The sequence below is a fragment of the Echinops telfairi genome, unplaced genomic scaffold (genome assembly GCF_000313985.2).
Source record: "Echinops telfairi isolate 266 unplaced genomic scaffold, ASM31398v2 ScPeMD7_3533;HRSCAF=4204_1, whole genome shotgun sequence".
Lineage (NCBI taxonomy): Eukaryota > Metazoa > Chordata > Mammalia > Afrosoricida > Tenrecidae > Echinops > Echinops telfairi.
Window position 1 is genome coordinate 1,526,763 of NW_022107432.1, and position 21,865 is coordinate 1,548,627.

The 21,865-nt window shown below is 37.3% G+C and overlaps 1 non-coding gene across 1 annotated transcript; it reads left to right on the forward strand.

Moving 5' to 3' along the window:
* The first annotated feature begins 4,598 nt into the window (after nucleotides 1–4,598).
* On the forward strand, nucleotides 4,599–4,789 carry LOC115871204. Its single transcript, XR_004047158.1, has one exon. It is a non-coding gene; the product is annotated as a U2 spliceosomal RNA (small nuclear RNA).
* Nucleotides 4,790–21,865: the final 17,076 nt, after the last annotated feature.

Below are 21,865 nucleotides of genomic sequence, written 5' to 3' on the forward strand. Positions count from 1 at the left end.
CCAGGGGATACCGGGAAATGATGATTACATTTTTGGCAATTAAAAAATAATGGAGAATGATTATATTTGAAAAGATAATACAAATGTTTCATTTAAGAAATAAGGGGGAGACAAGGGAATCTATAGCAATGATGGATGTATAACATACCATCCCACAGGGGAACTGATTACACTAATGTGAGGGAAGTGATAAAGCAGATGGTGTAAGATATGAAAAGGTGGGAGGGGCAAGAAGGGAGAGGGAAAAAGAAGAGCTAATAATTAGGGGCCAGGTAGAAAGATTATGTTTTGAAAATGATGATAGCAACATATGAACAAGTTTCCCTGCTATAATTGCTTTGTATACTTAAAATATCTGTAAGAGCCCCAATAAAGTGATTTTAAAAAAGAAGAAATAATAAGATGAATCCCCTGAATTATGAAACTGATTAATATAAATTTTGCTTAAAAAAATCTATTACCATATCTTACTCTTCAAAAGAACTAGAATTATTTTCATGAGTAAATTTGATAATTAAAAATAATCTTTAAAGTAATTCAAAAAGGAGAAAGAAAATAGATATCTGAAGAGCAAACAAATGAAAGTTCAGAGTTAATATTTCAGGCATGAGGGGCCATGAATTTATTGACATCATAACTAACCCCCATATAGCAAGTTGCTCATAAGCCTTGCTCCAGTCCTGATGCCACATTCTTCCTCAGATAGCCCTGTTCCTCTGATGATTTGCTCATCGTCCAGACTGAATAAGTATGATGAGAGGGTACAGCTCCCACACATACCCTTCCTGATTTTAAACCATACAGTCTTCCCTAAGTCTATTCATATAACTGCCTCTTGATTCATGTATAAATTCTGCATGAGCATAATTGTGTGGTCTGGATTACTACTCAATGTAAAGAAGACCCAAATCCTCACAACTTGACCAACAGATAGCATCATGATAAATGGAGAGAGGTTGAAGGTGTCAAGGATTTTTTTTTGTTGCTTTGATCCACAAGCAATGTTCATGGAAGCAGCAGTCAAGAGATCAAAAATATTTTACATTAGGTAAATCTCTGCGTAAGGCTTCTTTAGAATATGGAAAAGCAAGGATGTTCCATCAAAGTCTAAGTGGTGTCTCATCTATACCATGGTATTTTTCATTACTTCAGATGCATGTGAAAGTTGGGCCCAGAATAAGAAAGACTGAAGAAGAGTCAATTCATTTGAATTGTGGTGCTGAGGAAGAATAAGGAAAACATCATAGACTGCTAAAAGGGCAAACCGATCTGTCTTGGAAAAAGTACTTCCAGAGTGCTCCTTAGAGGCAAGGATGGCAAGACTTTGTCTTCCATACTTTGGGCATATTATCAAGCCATGGAGAAAGACACCATGCTTGGTGAAGTGGAGGGACAGTAAAAAAGAAAGCCCTCAAAGCGATGGATTGACATTGGCGGCAACAATGGGCTCAGTCAGGGGAACAATTGTAAGGTATGTAATGGAGGCTGCTTTGGATTCTACCTCAGACACACTTGTAACCTGAGGACAAGTTATGGGAAACATATGCTGTCAGAGGAAGCAGAAGGCAGTTGTACCAAGTGGTATACATGGACGCCTTATATGCTGTATGGAGATAAATATTCTTCCGGGCATCCTATAAAAACCATTGAGTTATATGATGCTTATGCTTGTCCATATTAGGGTGTATCTCAGAGGTACATCACCATTGAGGGTCACCATCTTGTTTCTTTCTCTGTAATGCTGAGCCTACAGTGAATGTAAAAAGAACAAGGGTTTGGGTGGAGGGAGTGAAGAGAGAGCTGGGAGAGATAAAAGGGTTATTGTGTCTTGGAGTTCAGGAAGGAAAAATAGGTTTGAAGACTAGTATGGAAACAAATGTACAATTCTGTTTGAACTGATTGAACTATGGAATGATATGACATAGGTATTTACTCCCAAGTTACATAAAAAGAAAGAAGAAAGCAGAAAGCAGAAGAAGAAGAAGCAGAAGAAGAAGAAGAAGAAGAAGAAGAAGAAGAAGAAGACGACGACAGAGATCCACGAGTGGGTTTTACCTCACACTAAGTCCTAGCTCCAACTTAAGAACAATTAGTTCTTATATCATGGCTCTGCTTGATAGTCACTGTGCCAGTCTGGGTAACCTAGGGAAACAAATCCACAGAAATTCACATGTATATGAGAGAGTTTTATATAAAGGGTAAGGGTACATTATGATAGCATCTCAACCCAGCGCTGTCCAAGTCCATAAGTCCAACATTTGCCTGTATGTCCAACACCAACCTACAAAATCCTTCCAGTCTCACAAAACACACACAATGATGCTGACTGCAGGAGGAAAGCCGTATCAGTGAGCGTGTAAGCATCTCAGCACTGGCAGGGGTCTCCACACGGCCGCTCCAGCACCCAGGGCTGCATCGGGGTAGGTCCATGGAACTTCTCTTCAGGGATGTCTTGCAGGAAGTAAGCCTTGCCAGCTGAAGCAGGAAACTGGTTAAGGCAGCTGCACCCTCGTCTGACCATCACCAAGCAAGAGACCCAAGAACGAGAAAGGCGAGGGCATCCATATAATGTGAAGTCAAAGGAGGAATCAGTGTGTCAGAGCCTAAACTGAGAAATTCGTTGTGCTGAAGCCTGTCGATGCCAGTGAGAGCCCAAGATTCATTTATGGAACTGCATAGAAAAGAAGAGAACTCCCTCTATCTCAAATGGAGGGACGGGAGGAAAGTGGTCACTAAGCAGAATGCTATGGAGAGAGGAGGATAGAAAATCAAAAGCATTCATCTGAACTTGAACAGTTACAACTGGGTCAGTAGATCCCCCCTATAATGCAGGCTAGAACCTGGTCTGGTTTCCAAAATTTTCTTTATTTTTGGTTTTAAGAAAAAAGCCCCAAAACAACAACGTGTGATAGTTACATAATTTCATATCAACTTGAAGATATCTAAAAATGTAGGGGTGCTGTTCAACCTGTCAATCAGGTCACAGTCTGATAGCGTCTCCTTGTGGGCATGGCCTTGTCATAAGGAAGGCCCTGGGACCCTCCCCTAATCTCTCTGCCTTCACTTCCTGCTGGTGGACCTTGGTTGTTGCCAGAGCTGTATCTGTAAACTGCTGTTAAATCCACATGGCTTTGCTCCCACCACACTGGGATATTCCTGCATTCTTTATAATTACATGAGACTGCATGAGTTGAAGAGGGGCTTATGGACTATTATCAGACTTATAGACTTGAGTTGAATTGGGTGGGGATGATTTCTTTATGTATAATTACTTCTTTATATAAAGCTCTTTCTTACATATATAGGAGTGTCACTGGATTTGTTTCTCTAGTCAACCTGGCCTTACACAAGACCACATGAAAAATTTTACATACTTCACTTCTTTTACATATAACGATCATTAAAATTGAGTTACAAAGCATAGGTGTTTGTATGCATTTCTCTATATTGAATTAACATATGTTTGAGTGATAATTAAAAGTTAGGGAAGTTAGTATCTTCTAGTAGGTGAGATGCTTCGTAAAGGTCAAAGCCTAATCTTGGGGTTCACTTTGGAGATGTTGTCAGGATGCCTTAGTAAAGTAGAGGTTCAGCTGCAAAGAGTAAAAACCCAAGGAGATGGATTGGCACAGCGGATGCAACAATGAGTTTATAAATAACAATTGGGAGGACCTGACAGGATTTGACTCAGTTTACACAGGGTTACTAAGAGTGAGGACCAGCCTGATGGCTCTTAACCACCCTCACCCTCTTGCATCTAAATATTCTCATCCCAAATCCCACACACTTTCCCAAATTCCAAAATGCTTATTCACTGTCAAGTCATCAAGAATTGATCTTCAGTTTATAGGTAAATTAATATTTTTAAATATATCCTGAACATAAGTCAAACATTTCAAATTATTTATGAAAATTTAGTTAAATGAGTAGAAATGGTGATTTATCTAAGCTCAGCTTCCATTTTAGTACATTTTCTTCCATTTTAGTACATTTTCAAAGGATGCATGTATTCTCGAATTTTTTACCGGATACTAAGTTACATACTGAAATTAGTTGCTGCATAATTGGCAGTGAGCAATCTGACTAATTCTTTCATAACTTTAAAAGTACCTTTGTAACTGATCTAATTATTGTTTTCAGTAAATCCTTCAAAATGTACTTAACATGTGACTGTACTATGCTAAAAAATGTATAATTTATAATTGAGTTAATGGACATTAACTTATATCTTAAAATAATAGCTAATATCTTAAATAAAAAAATAATACTTTACAAAAGCAGTCATAAATAATTGTTTTTCATTTTTAATTATACAAACAATGTGCTGAGGATAATCAATTTGGCATATTGAAAAAATTTTGGAGGAAATGAATTTTTCCACATAAATTTTTTACAGATAAATAGCTGTCAAGTTTTCTTGGCAAAGTATCTTAATTCAAAAATCAAACATATGCTTTACATTTTAATTTTCTACAAGACAAAATTCATGTGGCACTTCATACAGACAAGTATACCAAATAAATGTGCTGAATATGACAATATAAATGTTAGCTATAAAATAAAGTAAATTATCTTTATATCCAAAGGAATAATCATTAATCGCTTCTCAGCCTTTTGGCTAAGATCAAATGTAGTATCTGTTCTTATCAGTTTAATATCTGATACGTCCTCTATCCTAGGACAACATATTAGATGTATTTTTGTAAGTAGGAGTTGGACTAGGAGCCTGCTCCATCCACTCCATGCATCAGCCTGGTATTGCAGTACTTCCAGGAATGGTGCAGCGCCTTAGGGGGCTAAAAAAAATTTTTTTAAAAAGAAAAAGAGTAATCACTGAAACATATTAATATTTTTTACATTTCTATATTATTGCTCTAGGAATTAAAACTTTTAAAAAATCAATATTCCCTCCTGAACAAATGTATTCCCTGTTTTTTCTTGATATCGAACACAACAAAGATAAATAAGCCATTAATTCTAAGTAGCTCATAAGCTAGTGAGAAAGCAGGTGGATAAACACAAACTAAAGAATGTTATGATAATTGGTAGCATGTTAAGGTTTATACAGAATTACATCTAAGAAGAGCTAGTCAGTGACATTTGAAGTTAAATTTATAAGCTAGATAGGAGGGTAATAATAGTAAAATATTTAGAAGAAATCGCCCCATTGATGAAAGATTTTGTTGAATTTTAATTTGCAAAAGAATAGGACTATACATTACACTGTATGCGAAATAAACTCAAGATGGATTAAAGGCCTCACTGTCAATCCTAGAATGATAACAGACATCAATGAGAAAATAGAGATAAACTTAAGGGTCTGAGTACAGGAACATTCGCACTGTGTAACATAAAACATACATGCAGCAAATGACAACACGTGACTGGGATCATCTTGAAACAAGATCTTTATGTCTGTCAAACGATTGCATCAAAAGAATAAAAAGAGAACCCACAGAATGGGGGGGGAAACTGAAAAATGTTTTATCAGAAAAGAGATTAATCACTTAAAAACTATAACACTTCAACAAGCAAAATAAATCTTATCTGATTAAAACCTTGCCCAAGGACATGGACAGTTCGTCCAAGAAAACATGCAGGCAGCCAACAAATATATGACAAAATGCATGCAATTACTAGCCATCTGAAATGCAAATCAAAGCAACATTGAGAGACAACTTACACAAGCATTGATCACAAACTCAAACAACTTTAAAATGCTGTGCAGGAATTGGCACCTTCATACCCAGCTTGTGGGACTCTGAAAATGTATAACCACTGTGAAAAGGGAAATAAAGCTTCCTCAAACAACCAGGACTAGAGATACCACGTAACTCAGCAATCCCTTTCCTGTGAACACCCTAAAGAAGTAAGAGGCATAGGACACGTAAATACATGCACATGCATGTTCATCGCAGCATCACTCACAAAAGCAAGAACAGGAAGACAACTTAACTGCCCATGTACATAACGAAGTACTAAGCATTCACAAAGAATAATGTTGACACTGGGAAGTCCCTCATCACCTGGATAATCTTGGAGCACATTTTGAGGATTGAAATTGGTAAATCTCTAAAGTACAAACATTATTTGAGCCCACTGTTCTAAAGGACAAACCAAGACATGGTGTTTTCGACATAAAGAAACAGTCTTTGGTGGGAAGGAAGGTGGAGGAGCAGGGTGCAAGGGAGTCACGTGGTGACTTGGAAGAAGAACGCTCCTAGTCTACAAGAGGGAGAAGAGGAAAGGGGGCTGGTGATGAGGGCAAACTGTTGAGAGATTTGATAAGTATGTAGTTTAAATTGTTGAACACAAAACTGATGGTCTGAAATGTAAAGCCTCACCTATGTCACAATAAAAGTTCAAAAAAGGAAAAAGAAATTAAATAGATCTATGCAAAGGTATGGACCACAGAGGAGTATAACATGTGAGTGAAACTTAAAAGCTCAATTTCCTTTTTTTGAGTTATTAAAATGTTTTAAATAAGTGAAAACAAGAAACTAGGGCTGTTCTCAAAACTTTGTAGTATATACACTGAAGGGATACAGAATATTTCCATATTGGAATTCAAAAGATTACTATTCAAGGGGACTTCAAAATGTTTATAGGAAAATGAATTAATTGATGGGGGATTGTGAGGGAGCGAAGGGCGAGAAAGGGGGGAACCCATCCCAAGGTTGAATATATAGCTCACCCCCCAGGTGGAGGAATAACAGAAATGTGGATGAAGGAAGAAAACAGACAGTGTAAGACACAAAATAACAACAACAATATATAATTGATCAAGGATTCACGAAGGTGCAAGGTGGTGGAGGGAGGGGAAAAATAGAGAAGCAGATGCCAAGGGCTCAAGTAGAAAAAAAGTGTTTTGGAAATGTTGATGGCAACATATGTACAAGTGTGCTTAATACAATTGAATGGATTGCCATAAGATGGATGTCATGAGATTTGTAAGAGCCTCCCAATAAAATGCTTAATAAAAAATAATAACAATTAATGGAATATTTCCACAAACATATTGAAACACCTTGTTTTGGTTTAAAAAGTCCCTGTTGTCAACTGAAATGGAGCAGAATTTAAAGTAGGAGGAAAATTAACAGGGATATAGTTCGAATAAAATACAAAATTCAGTATTGAGAAAATAACATTACTAAGTAGATAATAGTCCACAATTTAATAAATTTATTCAAGAAGAGTTGATGACTATATGGATATAATAGATAGATTGCAAAAATACTAAACAACATGTGCTCGAAAGAGTCAGGCTGAGTTAAATGGATCAATAGGGGACTATAGAATGAAAGACAGCTATAGGAAAGACAATGAGTTCATTTATAATTTAGGTGTGTCTGTGTGACCTACTAGAGAATATGGCCAAGCAGAGGTTAAAATGAATGATTTTGAAGGACATCTTACACAAGCTCATTGACATCAAGTTGACTCAGACTCATGGCAAGCGTACGGGGAGGAGTAAACAACCCCTCCTGGTTTCTCAGGCTGTCACTCTGTTTGGAAGTAGGATGCTGTATGTTTCTTGAGCAGACCTGCTGGAGGGTTCCAGCTGTTTAGCAGCTCAATGTGTGACCCACTACTTCACCAGGGATTCTTGAAGCATATTCTGGAGAAGACCTAGCCATTGACTGCTAATGTTAGGCCAGGCACTAAGATGTACAAAACATGCCAAAGTGAATTAAGTCAAATATTAAAAAATAAAAGGATGGATTTCAAATGCCACTTTAAAATGCCAAATACAGGAGAAGACCCAAGGGAAGCTAAGATTTAAAGCCCCCACTGTCTAATACACTGGCTGGCAAAAACTTTAAGGCACTTACTTGTCTACTGATCAAAAGTTGATGGTTGAAATATACCTAGAGGTGCCCAAGGAGGAAGGTCTGGATAAATATTTCCTGAAATTAGCCAAACAATTTGGAATATATTTGTTCGATGAAACATGTGGGTCTTCTTGAGTGTTCTAGATGGTAACTAGTTTTTGGTTTGTTTGTTTTTCCTCCTCAATAAGTGGCTACAAGATAACAAGTCCAGGCTGTACTTGTGTTATCTGATGGCTAATTTACTGAAGTTGACTGTTAGCAATCTTAGATGCAGTGTATTTCCAAAAACACTAACCCCACAATTGAAAATGTACCTCAGTTAAATAAAATCCAAACAATTCCATATAATATTTACTTTGTTTAGAGCCAATATTATTTCCCACTCTGTCAGAAAAATCATAAAATTTGTATATTAGTATGTCAACCTGTAACCTTGAAATCCTCCATACTTGTGGCATTGAAACGAATTTTTGTGGACCATCTTAGCATAGTGGTTGGGCTGCTAACTGAAAAGTCAGCAGTTTGAAACCACTGGCTGCTCCTAAGGGAAAAGATGGAGCTTCTTTTTTTTTTTTTTTTTAAGATGGAGCTTCTTATACCTACAAAGAGTTACAGTCTACGCAACTCACTGCTGCAAGTCTACCCTGTCTTAGAGGGTCGCTATGAAACAGTATTGACTCAATAACAGTGAGTTTGGTAGGGTTTTATTTATTTATTTTGGGTCTTTATCTAATAGGATTTTAATTGTTCTCCAGCACAGATTTCAAGCAAAATGTGTTTTTACATGAGCAGTAAGGACAGTCTTTAGTATTAATGTAATGTTCTAATATATATCATATTTGCTAATTAGTTATCATTAGTGTCATGTTTAATTTATGAAATGATAGATGCAAGGTCAAAAATAATTTCTGAGTTATAGTCAATAGATATTGCCCTTCTAGTGATAATTCCTCATGTGATCGAAGTCTGGACATAGCAACAACCTAAGGCACAGGGTGAGATTGGTTGGCATAGTTTTCTTGAGTGTTTTGCAGATGCAAGAAACAGGAAGAATTAATAGGAGAATAGGATGGAGCAATTAGGAAATAACTTCTACCAGCAGGAAAGAAAGTTTTGATGAATACTAAGACGTGGGGTGAGTATAGCAGGCAATGCTGGAGGTGATACAGCACCATGGAGGTAGAGGGGACCAACAGAAGGAGCTGCTGGTTCTCCACTGTTGTTGTCCTAGGTGCTCTCAAGTCTATTCTGACCATAGTGATCCCATGCAAAACAGAATGAAACATTGTCAGGTCATGCAGTATCTTCAATGTAGTTCCTTTGCTTGAGCCAATTATTGCGGCCATTGAATCAATTAACCTATTCGGGACCTTCCTCTCTTTTGCTGCCCTAATGTTAGAGAGGCCTATACAAATTAGTTCTATTTACCCCATTTGGGTATATTCTATACTGAGAATTCCAGCACCATATAAAGCAGACTCAGCTAGGCCATCCAGACAAGGATTGATGAAGTATTCAGGATTTTTTGGCCCCAGTCCCGGCAGGGGACCAGAGGACATATGCAGATGTGCAGGTAAAAACGGTCTGTGAGTGGATAAGACACATTCATGTAACTCCTTAACAAGAAGCCTGTGTTAGGTTTGGTTGTTTTAGTGAAACAAATACAGTGATTATTTTTCTATGCATGAGAAAGAACTTTTTGTCACCCAAGCCCCATTCAACACAAGTCCATAGGCCCCATGCTAGCTGGAGCCCTCTTCAGACTCCAGTAGCTGCAGGGGGATGTGAGCCGAATGTGATGCCTGGAAGCAGAGTGATCACAGGCCAGTGTGTGCAGTCACATGAACACAAGGGAGGCCTTTTTGAACCATGGAAGGGTGCAGACAGTTATAAGGTCAGGCAGCACACATGGGACCATTCCTGGAGGCAGACACAGAGTCCCAATGAATTCCTCGCAAGGAGAAGAAGGTGGAGTGACAGTGAGGGATCATCTCTGTTTGTTTTACTCTTACACAAAAGGCTTATGATATGAAGGAGGTATCATCAGGCTACCACCTGTTTGCTAGGTTTAACTCCATCCCTAGCCAGAAGAGGCTGGTTGACATATTCTTCAACCATCACAGAACCCAATGTATTATAATTCTCAAATGTGCCAATAAAACATTGAAAGGGCTTAAGGTTAGACTCAGGATATGAGCATGCAACAGTTGATGGGACTGAAGTTAAAGTGTGGATGAGAATTGCAAGAAGAAAGAGATTTCATAGTGTATTGGTTATGTGTTGGGCTGCAATTTGCAAGGTAAGCCATTTGAAAAAACCAGCTGCTCCATAGAAGAAAGATGAAGGTGCAAGAAAAAGGAGGCTTTCTAGTCCACTAATGAGTTAATCACTGAAAGCCAGAGAGTTGGTTCTACCCTGTCCAACAGTGTCTCCGTGAATTGGAGTCTAAATACGCAGTGGTTTTGGATTTTGTATGAAGTAGCTGTCTCTCCCTTACCTGAATGTATTATGGGTTATGGACATTACGTGTAGTTGGGGAACATACCTTCTACATGACATTTCAAATGATAGCTCAAGAAGACAAAGTGAAATATTATAATGAATTGTACAAAGACCCAGAGTTAGAAAAGTAAATGGGAAGAACACAGTATGTCTTAAGCTAAAATAACTGACGAAAAATATCAAAACCTCAAGTTTCAAAATTGAATTAATTATTCTATGGTCAAATATTGAATGATGTCGGTGGAGGGAAATACACAATATTCCTCTGGTCCCTTGAGGCTTCCTCATCCCACAACCCCCACTATGATGAGCCCTTCACTGCGGGTTAGACTAGAGCATGTGCGCAGGTACAGATAAGGCATAAGAGTTCACATTGCACTGAATACAAGAACAGGAATGGGAATAGCAATACCAGAAGGATAGGGGGAAGGTGGGCACAGGAGGGGAGGAAGGGGAAACTGATCACAATGATCAACATATAACCACCACCACCACCCCATTGGGATGAACAACAGAAACCATGGGGGAAGGGAGACAGTGGTTGGTGTAAGATATGAAAATAATACTAATTTATAATTTATTGAGGAGCCAAAAGGGTGGGGTGGTGGGAAGATGAGCTGATACCAAGGGCTCAATAGAAAGTAAATGTCTAGAAAAGAATGATGGCAACATATGTATAAATATGCTTGATACAATTGATGTATGGTTTGTTATAAGAGTTGTAAGACCCCCTAATAAAATGATCATTTATCTATATATTTGGAAACAATACACAGGCTCATTGTACTGAAAATAATTACTCAACATTGAATCATTTGAAGAGGTAGCATATGATGAAGAATGAATAGTACAGAGAGAAGAAGTTCAAGCTGCACCGCAGGCAGAAACCAAACCAAACATCCAAGAATTGACAGAATACCAATTTAAATCTTTGAACAAGATGATGAAGCTCTGGGAGTATTTATTCATCAATGTCAAGAAATTTGACAGACAGCTTCTTGGCCAACTGATTGGAAGAGGTCCATATTTCTACCAATTCCTAAGAAAGATCACCCATCAGAAAGCACAAAGTATAGAATATTATTGATATCACAATCAAATAAGTTTCTGCTGAGGATCATTCCACAACGGTTGCAGCACCACATCAACAGGGAGCTGCCAGAAAGTCACTAGGTTCAGAAGAGGACAAGAAACAAAGAATCTTATTGCTCATGTCAGATGGATCTCAGCTGAAAGCAGAGACTATCAGAAATATTTATTTATGTTTTATTGAATATGTTATCAATTCTCATGGAAGCAGTGATCAATATACCAAAGTATTGTATTGGTCAAATCTGTAGCATAAGACCCATTTAAAATGCTAACGAGCAAACATGTCACTGTGAATACTAAGTTACTCGTGACCGAAGCCATGGCATTTTCAATCACCTCCTGTGTCTGTGAATGTTGAACAATGAATAAGGAAGAACACATTTGAATTACAATACCGATGAAGTAACAAGAAAGTGTCAAGGACTTACAGAGCCAACAAACCACCCTTAGAAATATTGGCAGAGTGCTCCTTGGAAAAAGGTGGGAAGACTTTGGGCAGCCTGCTTCGAACATGTACTTGACTTGGCGTCAGGTACTCTGGTTATGTATTTTGGAGATCAGGAGGTACTTACTAATCTGGAAAAGGACATCTTGATTAGTAAAGTAAAGTGGTGGCTAAGAAGAGAAGGGACGGAAATGGACTGACCCAGGGTCTGTAACCAGGGGCTCGAACATAAAATAGGTGGCGGTGGCCCAGGATCTGACAGAATCCCACTCTGTTTTTCATAGAGTTACAGAGGCAGAGCCTACTCGATGGCACCTAAATTAACAATAACAACAGTGGGTTTAAAGGAGCACTCCCTTTACATTCTGTAATGACTAATCGCATTGAGTACATATGAGAATAAGTTAAAAAATAATTTATTAGCGTCCTAATTCAGACACACTCAGGTTTATCCCAAATTAAACTTGTCTTTATAATCAGTGACTACTTGCACACAAATCTCTCTGAAACACACTTGTCTTAGTTTCGTTAGTGTGACTTTAAATGTATTCACATATACCTGCATGCATAGATACATAAGTATACATGTAAACAAATAGATAGGTATAAATAATAAAACATCCAGTCAAAACCATGGCTTTTATGGTTATGCAATGGGCCAATTTAATGTACAGCATAAAAGCCAGAGCAGAAGGCTATGAACACTGTTTGGGGGGATTTCAAAGGGATAATCCTGGCCAACTTTCTTGAAGGCGAGAACATAATCATGAGGCTGATCATGAAGAAGTTTTAAGAAAATGCAAAACTGCAGTGGTGCTAATAAAAATAAGAATCAAACAAAGGGACATTTTTAAACTGACCGCTCTACAGGAGTAGAAAGGGCTATCTGATGAGAATGTCATGAGAAAATCGTGCCCTACCACTCACTCTCGGGCCCTGATCTTGGCCCCTCCCTCTTCGTATGCGTCTTCAAACTCGGCAAATATGTAAAAGCCACATCATTTGATGTGCTCAAAGATGTTAACACGCTATTTTGATGGGTCAACTCAAGAGGGCAGGGTTCTTCAGAAAAGGTTTACAGAGATGGAAACACCTCCTTCAGAAGTGTTTAGACCTAGATTGTGGCTATTTCTATAGTGTCTAGTAATCATTTTTTACTTACCTTCATACTTAAATATACAAGTCTTCTTGTTGTTATTTTTAAAAGTCTTTGGAAATTGTGACAAGATTAAAATATACAATATTGAAAAGGTGAGAAGATATACTCAAAATCATGATGATACTAAGTAGTAAGAGAATATCTACACCATTTTATATCATAATGTTTGAAAACACGATGTAATAGATGCTTTTCTAGGAAAAATGTGAAATTGCAAGGTTGTTGCATAGAAATTCTCAATCCAAACACTTTTTTAAAAAAAAGACTGCCTGAAATAAGTAAAATGATAAAAAAAATCTTCAAACTCATTGAAATGCCACAAAGTTTTAGATCATGTGAGTGTGAAGAACAACTAATTCTGTATTTTTAAATGTTACTGATTTATGAAACTCTGAGAACACTCTTCAAGTCTTAAAATTTATTTGATCTTACTTCTAACATAATTCAAACAAGGAATCCCAAATATTAGTAAATTAAAACCAAGACATTAACATATTATAAATTATTGTATCACAACATTAAAGAAAATATAAAATTTCCAAAAATATATGCTTATACAAGCTGATGAGTAACCACTAATTCTCAATGTAGAAAAATTTACTACTAGTGTATAGTGTATAGCTTATAGCACAGAGTGCTCCTTTATATGATTCCTGAGGCTATAATCTTTATGGAGCGGATAATCTCCTTTCTCCAAGCAAGCAATAGGTGGCTTTGAACCAATGGCCGTGTGCTTTCCCATGTAACACTTATCATATAGCATCGTCATTGCAATTTTTGTAATTAGTTTATCAGAAAGTTTGTAAACTTAGTATCTGCACTGCCTATTATATTTGTCTAATAATCAGTAGCAGTGTTTGATTGAACACTTTGACACAAATGATTTCATTTGTGGATTTAATTGGAGAATTTCATCCTGAGTTCTATTTGCAGAAACTGACTCTAGCTTGAAAGTGAAAGCTCTGGCAGACATCGAGTCCCCCACGGAAAGCAAACTTACCATCAATAGTAGAAAACGTTTAGCTCTCAGTAGTTGGCAGGAAATGTATATGATGTTGGAGCAAAAAGATTTCTGCAGCTTTCATTTTTATGCATTTTATCATTTGCATTAAAATCATACATGTTTAAGATACAAAGTAATTCAAATGACTGGTGCAATTTCATATGACACAGTTCTACAAATAAGAGCCAAGGTGAAATGTAGTCGATCTGGAAAGACTGACCTTCATAAGATAAAAGTATGTAAAGCCCACGGGGAAAGCGTACAAGGTGGCCATTGTGATAAATCTGTTTCCAATATCCAAAGGAATCGGAAAGCCTGAGGCACAGCCTTTAGAAAAGGTTATAATAAGCCATAACATTTCTTTTTCAGCAAGCCAAGCATTAGTAACCAAACTGAATAATTGTATTGCCATGTCAGGAGCAGTTCTGCTGCATTTCTTTCCATTACATTTTCCTGTTTCGTTTATGAGAGCAGATGATGGCTCCCTTCAATGATTTTTATTTTCAGAATTGTGTATTTCTTATTCAAAAACGGATTCACCTATATTTTAAAATGATAGTGTATAGCACTATATTTTGAGGGAGCAAAGAATTGCACAAGATTTAAAATGTCTGTTCTTGACTTTTCCTTGGATAATGTCCAAGTTAATCAGCATTAAACGTTGGATAAGAAAGAAATATAAATATATAGTGATGATTGCGGAAATACCTCTAAAAAGAAAGGCACACTCTCAGTAGGAAATGAACCTCAAAATGTTTTGTTTATAATAAATTTATCAACATATAGTATAATGTCTTAGAAGAAAATGGGGAAAGCATGTTCTAAAATTGAAATTACTACAAAGTGAATGAACCTATTTATTGTGAATATTTGGAACCTCTTCAGTTAATTAATAAAGTGACAGAGGACAGTCAACAAATAAAGTATGGGCATAATTTCTCTAAATTTCTTTAACATTTATTATTTGCTCAAATTATCTCAAATGAATTATATATTGTCTAAATCTATAGATATGATGATTTGATGATAGCGTATAAATAGAAAGATTGACATATGCTTTCCTTTGAGATAAAAATATTTTTTGGAAACAAAAACTAGTAGTCTAATATCTATTTCAATTATTTACACATGATAAGGTCAAAATATATTTCATGATAATTAAGATGTTACAATATAGGATAATATGAATTCTGTAATAGCACAAGATTGCTATATGGAACATGTCATTGAAAATATAAGAATTGATGCCTTGAAAATGTGATTTCATTAAAGAACAATAAATAAAAAATAATATTTGAAGTTTTGTACAGCTGTTATGTGGAATTAGGGTTAGGTTAGGGGGAAATGTATGGTATTCTTCTATAGTTCAAATATTTTGGCATACTAAAAAAAAATCTAAAAACCTCATTGCTCTAGACTAGATTCTGAGTCATAACGACCCTATAGACAGAGTGGAACTGCTCCTTTCCTCTTCTTGTCTGTCAGTTTGTCATATTTTGATGGCTTGTATATTTATGTGAAGCTAGAAGCTATGTCACTGGTGTTACAAAACCCAGCACTCTCCCAAAGTGAACAGGATTCAACCGAGTTTATGTAGTAAGAACAGATGACAAAGAAGAACTAGGCTGTCCACTTGGGAGGGACTGGCCATTGAGAACCTCATGAGTAGCAACAAAACCTTGTCGTACATAATGCCAGAAGATGAGCCCCTCAGGTCAGAAGGCACTCAAAAGAGGATTGAGGGGGAGCTGCCTTCTCAAAATAGACCTGAGGGTAATGTGAGGAGCTGAGTGACTTCAGGATTTTCCTTTTCTAATGGGGCATGACTCAAACTGAGTAGCAACATCTATAACTATCTATTGATGATTATAATGTATGAAATATAAATTTAGGAAATTTGGAAGTCGTCAAAAATGAAATGAAATGCATAAAGATCACTACCCAAGGCATTACTGAACTGAAATGAATTGGTATTGGCCATTTTGAATGAGAAAATCAACGTTTACAATGTTAGGGATGACACATGCAAAAGAATTAGTCGCATTTGTCATCAAAACATTTCATGACATTTCAAGATCTATCTTGAAATATGATGGTGTCTGTTACAGGATGATTTCTATCCACATCCAAAAAAATTCAGTCAACCCGACCATTATTTATGTTTATACACCAACCACCATAGCTAGCAATGTGAAAATTGAAAGAAGTTTACCAGTGCACCAATATTGCCATAGTCCACTTCCATCAACAGCTGAAGCTTTGGCCAACCTACAAGGCAGTGGTACGTTGTCCTCTGGAGCACTATGAGGTTAAATCCACTTTATAGTCATGGACTTAACTCGTTTTTCTTCATTGCTTTTTTATTATTATTATTTGGTTTAGAGTAAAAGCTGTAGTTATTAAAGGACAAATAAACAGCAGTGGGTTTGAGGTGACATGGTTACAACATAAATTTTATGTCACCTCTGGAGAATTCTTTGGGTCAACTTCACTGAAGAAAGCTCTTTCTACAACATTACTAAATTATAGATAGTACTAGATGCCTTCTGCTCATTATATAAAAATTTTGAAAAAAAATTTTTTGATCAGAAATCTTAAATATGATGCATGTGCATATTGTATAAATGAGGACAACTATTTATGAAAAACCAAACGGAACATAATTAAAATCATGATTTCTTATTTTATATGCCATACATTAAAAGTACCTGTTTCAGCATAATGCACTTGTTCCTAAGAGCAAATCTTAATAAATAGGGAAAAAGGTGAATATTCAACATTGCACAGAGGAAAAACTGAGTTCCAAGGAATGTATTTAACTTTTATTATGTCAAGGAAATAGCAAAATTGAGATTCTACTTCAGATCTTAAGATTGGCAGTTGAGTTCTACTCTTTTTATCTTATTTTTCTCTAAAAGTACATCAAAGGAAAATTAAACATCTATTTTATGTACAAGTTTACTTCAATTTACTACTAAAATGTATGTCTTAACTAATTCAGTGCCCTAATTAAATCCCAACAAAATTGAATAAATATTTATTAGTTTGTTGGCTAGACAAATAAATAAATGTGCCCCCAACATTGGAATTTAATGTATAAATTTTACATACCCCCAGCACTTAATAAAGTGTGGGTAAATCTAGGAAATAAATAATTCACTTTACTTCAATTGTAAATTGATTTTAAAAAACCAAAAACATTATTGTTATTATAGCCTTATTAGGTAATCCACCATTTTTTTATCCAGAGAGTTGTTAGCATATAAAATAAATCCATATTTTGCACTTATTAAACTCACAATAATAAAGCTTCCTTGAACATTTAATATTTTAGAGCCATTAGCAAATAATTTTCATACAAAATATAATGAAGTTACTTCTATGATTCCCTTTTAATGGAAGAAAAACTAAAAATTAAATATTTCAGGTATTCTGTTTAAGACTATTAAGTACTAAATATAAAATACTAGCAAAATATTTCTTAGTTCATTATGGTAGTTACGACCGTGTCTGTGGCTAAGTTAGGATTGTCCCCGCTGGAGAGTTGTTGTCGTTCTGAGGGGCCATCAAGTCCGTTTCTCCACATGGAAACCCTACGCACAAGCACAGGAAGCAGGGCCTGGCCCTGTGCCATCCTCACCCCGGCTGGAGCCCATTGGCGCAGCCACTGGGTCAATCCATTTTGTCACGGCTCTTCCTCGGTTTCACTAACTCTCCACTTGACCGAGCATGACTTCCTTTTCCAGGCCCTGGTCTCTCCTGATAACACGTCCATAGTTCGTGGAAAGAAATCTCACCATCCTTGTTTCTGAGGAACATACTGTTTGAACTTCTTCCAAGACAGATTTGTTTATCCTTTGAAAATCTATTGTACTTACAATATTCTTCTTCAGCACCATATTCAAATGCATTCATTCTTCTTTGTCATCATTATTCAGTGTTCAAGTTCCATATGCATATGAGATCACTGAAAATGCCCAAGCTTGGGTCAGGCATATCTTGGTCCTCAAAGTAACATCTTTGTTTTCAATACATTAAAAGAGACCATGAACAGCAGATTTGCACAATCTACTGCTTCATTTGGATCTTTTGACTACTGCTTTCATGAATATTGATTGTGGATCAAAGCAAGACAAAATCCTTGACAAGTTGAATCTTTTCTCTGTTTATCATGATGCTACCTATTGGTACCGCTGTGAGGATTTCGGTCTTGTTTACAGTGAGTTATGATCCACATTGAAGACTGCCATCCTTAATCTTTATCAGCAAGTACGTCAAGCCCTCCTTACTTTCTACAAATTTGGTTGTGTCTTTTGCATTTTTCAGGTTGTTAATCATTCTTCCTCCTATCCTAATGCCAGATTATTTCTCATAAAATCCTGCTTCTTTGATTCTTTGCTAAACAGACAAATTCAAAAACATGGGAATAGGTTAAAACCCTGACACATCTTTTTTGACTTGAAACCATTCAATATTTCCTTGTTCTCTTTCCAGATTTGATTCTTGTTCTGTGTATTCCATCTGGAGAATTCCACATGTACAATCACCTTTTGGGTTGTTGAAAAAAAGTATTTGTAATGAAGAATTTGTAGGCTTTTCAAAACTATATCATGTGATATCCAGCTATTTCTTTTGTCATTAAGGTCATTTTTCCAAACACTCTTCCTGACACTTTGTTTCCAACTTTTATGTTCTAGTTGACAATAATTATCATTGCATCTTGATTGCATATTTGATCAATTTCAGACTAATGCATTTGGTAGAATTATTTAATTGATGCCTCACTAGCTTTCATAGTTTATGCATAAGTATGAATAATAGTTGTATTGAGTGAATTTCCTAGTATGTGGCTAGATATAATCCTATCACAGACAGCATTGTAGTTCAGGATAGATCTTGAAATGACCTTTTTGATGATGAATACCAGGCCACTCTGCTTGAATCTGTTATAGTAAAACATTTGATTTTCTGTTTCAAAATGGTCACTGCCAGTTCATTTCAGCTCACTAACACTTAATACATCAATATTTATGTACTTCACTTCATTTCTAATCAATTCCAATTTACCTAGAATAATATTTCATGCATCCCAAATCCTGTTCTCGATTGATATTTACAGCTTTTTCTTTGCACCTCGAGTAGTGCTCCATCAGCAAACAAATATCCTTAAAAACTTACTCTAGCCACATCAGTATAAACTGGACCAATTAGTAACATCATGATAAATGGAGAAAAGGTTCAAATTGCCAAGGACTGGGCTTGCTTGAAACCACAATCACTGCTTGTAGAAGCAGTAGTTGAGAGGTCAAAGTGCATTAGCTAAACCTGCTACACAAGACATTGTTATAGTATTGAAAAGAAGGATGTTACTTAGAAGAATAAGGTGTGCCTGACCCAAGACATGTTATTTTCCATCACCTTATAGGCATGTGAACATTGAATAAAGAAGACCAAAGAACGGATACATTTGAGGAGTGTTGCTGGAGAAGAATAGATAAAGTACCACGAACCGATAAAAGAACAAACCAATCTGTTTGGGTGGAAGTATGGCCAGAGTGCTCCTTAGAGGCAAGTATGGTGAGAGTTCAGCTCACATGCTTTGAACCAGCTGTCAGGAAAGACAAGACCCTAGAGAACTACTCCATGCTGACAACGTAGAGGGCAGAGGAAAAGAGAAAGACCTTCAGAAATAGACTGACACCGTGGCTGGAACAATGGGTTTAAGCATTGATAAAATGAGGATGATACAGGACAACAGGACCAGGCAGGGTTTCCTTCTGTGGTGTATAAGGTTACGATGAGTTGGAACTAACTGAATGGCAGCTAACAAGCACTTGTAAAAGGACGTTTTTCCTCAGTCATCGTTTGTTTCTTGACTAGAGGGGCCGATCTTCTGAGTCTGTCCCTGACCCGACTCTGCTGCTCTTCCTGAAATGGCTGTGTCAGACAATGCCTTGCTGTTTTCTGTAAAGTTTCCGGTGTCTGCTTCCTCAGAAGTGGACAGCCTATTCCTGCTTCATAGTCTGAGCTTGCACCGGAAGCTCTGCGGAGACCTGTTCCCTTTGGATGACCCTGCAGGGATTTCAAACACTAGAGACATAGATACCAGCCTCACAGCAACACATGAGCCACCACAGTATGTCAAACTGACGGACCCGTGGCAGGATTTGGCAGGTGTGTAGTTAGAATTTATGCAAAATCACGCTTGTGCAAGGATCCGGTCCAACTTGTTGCTTAGGTCACAACCTCGGATGCATGGTTTTTTTTTAGTGAGCCCTGCTGGAAACTGCCTTCTTCGATCGCTTACCTTTCGCTTCATCCTTGCTGGGACTCTTTCTGCCCCCAGTGGCACTCTCATGTTGCCTGCCAACCCTGAGAGCTGCTCCAACCCTCCGTTTTCTCCACCAACCTTGGATATCAGTGAGTCTGAACCCACCGGCCTGTGATCTCCCTGCTTTCCACTTCACCTTTAGGCATGATTGGCCTCCATTCTCATAAGTCTGAAGTAGGCCCAGGGTAGCACTGACCTTATGGCCTTGAGTTAGTCTGGACTAGGACACCTATTTTAATATAAAATTGCTTCTTGATATAAAGTTATTTCCTGTACATAGACAAGTATTACTGATTTGTTTCTCTAGACAAACCAGCAAACCATTGTATGACCTGACCTGATAAAGAGAATCACAGACAATCAGTTGCGAACTTTCATGATGGGATAATAGCTAAGAGGAATACAACACCCATACTCGGATTACAGTCTGGATACAATTAATGGGCTCTGTGTTTGGGTGGTGGTGGCGGGAAGTGACTTGCTTCATATGTAAGTGGGTGCTGTGTGAATCTTATTGTGCTGTTTTCTGGTTCTGGGGTCTGTCGCTGACGCATCCACCTCTGATCATTTGAACTGAGCCAATGGCCTGCCTACTTGCCTTTCCAATCCTGGCAGTTATCCATAGCTACACTGCTGTCCGTGGATTCATCCACCTGCCACTCACTGGTTTGAGGTCTTCCTGCCTTGGTGTCATCAGTCTCAGATCACCCAGAGTCAATAAAAATATCTTAGTTTCTGATCAACTGCCTTAGAAATTGCCTAGACTCAGATTTGCACATTTCAACTGTGCGATCCCCTTTCTCTATATAATGTATATATTTATTACTTGGTTGCTTTGTTTGGTTTTTCATATCTAGAGAACCCAGATTAAGACATTTGGTATTTTCATTTTAGAGAAACAGATTTTTAAGAAAGTTTTATCAATTGGTTCTCAAATATTATTATCTTTCAAGGTGCTGATGACTCTGTCTCCAAAAGCACTCGCAACTCTGCTTCTGTTAGTAAAGACCCAAAGCAAACTCATTGCTATGGAATCGATACTGACTCACAGGGACCCCCTGTAGGCTTCTGAGACTGAAACTGTTTACAGGAGTAGAAAGTCCAGCCTTCCTCCCACAGAGCTGCTGGTGGTTTCGAACTGCTGACCATGTAGATCGCAGTCCAATGTGTAACCACAACAGGATGCTGTCAGTCCACATTGTGAGGTGAGACTGTGAACACGAAAAATATCACCATTGATCAATGAATATTGGTGAGAAGTGATCTTGTGTTTGAGATTTTTCAGCCATTTTTTCAGCATGAGCAATACAGTGAAACGAGTTGGCTGGTGCTACCTATCATAGACAAAGCCATAAGAGAGAAGCTAAAGGCTCCGGAGTCCTAACTCAAATACTGCATAAATCTCCCTGATGTCTTATTTTGTAGCGAGAGAGCTGAATTTGCTGAAAATCAAACCCAAAGCCTTATGATAAGAGCGACTTCTGGCAATAGGACCTGGAAA